Source organism: Cucumis melo, unplaced genomic scaffold (assembly GCF_025177605.1).
Source record: "Cucumis melo cultivar AY unplaced genomic scaffold, USDA_Cmelo_AY_1.0 utg001052l, whole genome shotgun sequence".
Classification (NCBI taxonomy): Eukaryota; Viridiplantae; Streptophyta; class Magnoliopsida; order Cucurbitales; family Cucurbitaceae; genus Cucumis; species Cucumis melo.
Window position 1 is genome coordinate 28,017 of NW_026124371.1, and position 1,117 is coordinate 29,133.

Consider the following 1,117-nt stretch of genomic DNA (forward strand, 5'->3'; position numbering starts at 1 on the left):
AGTTATAAGATCAGATAAGTTGTACATACAGTCTGAAGCTTTAAGTTGAATCCAATATTGAAATTATTCTATAGCTATGATAAATCTGGATCACTCTCATTTTCTTATTCTTACTTTTTTCCTTTGAACGACCCTCTTCGAGTCCCCCACAATATAGAATTGTGGGTATGAAATCCAATTTTGAGTAATCAAGGACTCAACTCTTAAAATTTTTTCCTATTTATAGAAATAACTTCACTGCATTTCTTGGTGTCAAACCAGATTAAAATAGAGAATCTATTCTCTTAAAAAAAAAATGATCTTGGAGATTGTGTAATGCTTACTCTCAAACTATTTGTTTATACAGTAGTAATATTCTTTGTTTCTCTCTTCATTTTCGGATTCCTATCTAATGACCCGGGACGTAATCCGGGGCGTGAAGAATAACAAAATCAGATTTTTTTTCCTTGCTTGATTTTGAAATGTTCTTAACATTTTATCTATTCCACATCTTTCCTCAACTATAAAAAAATACCAAGTAATTGACAGAAACGGAAAGAGAGGGATTCGAACCCTCGGTACAAAAAAATCGTACAACGGATTAGCAATCCGACGCTTTAGTCCACTCAGCCATCTCTCCCCAAATTGAAAAAGGATAATTACTATGATACATTGTATAAAAAATAGAAAATAAAGGCTTGAAAAAAGCCCTTCTTTATCTCTCTTTATTATCTTTATCTACCCCTTTATAGATATATAATTTCATTATATTGATATAGATAATTATCTAGATATATCGATGGATATCTATCAAATCGATAAAAACTTTTTTTTATTAGGAATTCCATTTAGATAAATTAGATTTCATTAGATAAGGGCTCAAAAGAAGAGATATCTTCAATCCTAATATATAAATAATACCAATATATTAAAGATTCATAAAAATATTTATAAATAAAAAGAAAGTACCTTTTTTAGTTTATTTCATCCGAAAAGCCCTTTTCTTTTTATTTTTAGTTCCACGGCCTGGCCTGGTCAGTACCTAGCCGGGCTTTTTTTGTTCCAATAAATCGTAGATCAAATTATTTATTTGATTTGAAAATGTTTTTGAAAAAAAAAAAAAATAGAAACAACAAGA

The 1,117-nt window shown here is 29.3% G+C and overlaps 1 non-coding gene across 1 annotated transcript; it reads right to left on the reverse strand.

Annotated features, from left to right (window-relative positions):
- Positions 1-531: 531 nt before the first annotated feature.
- TRNAS-GCU (transfer RNA serine (anticodon GCU)) lies at positions 532-619 on the reverse strand. The gene has a single exon. It is a non-coding gene; the product is annotated as a tRNA-Ser (tRNA).
- Between the last annotated feature and the right edge of the window lie 498 nt (positions 620-1,117).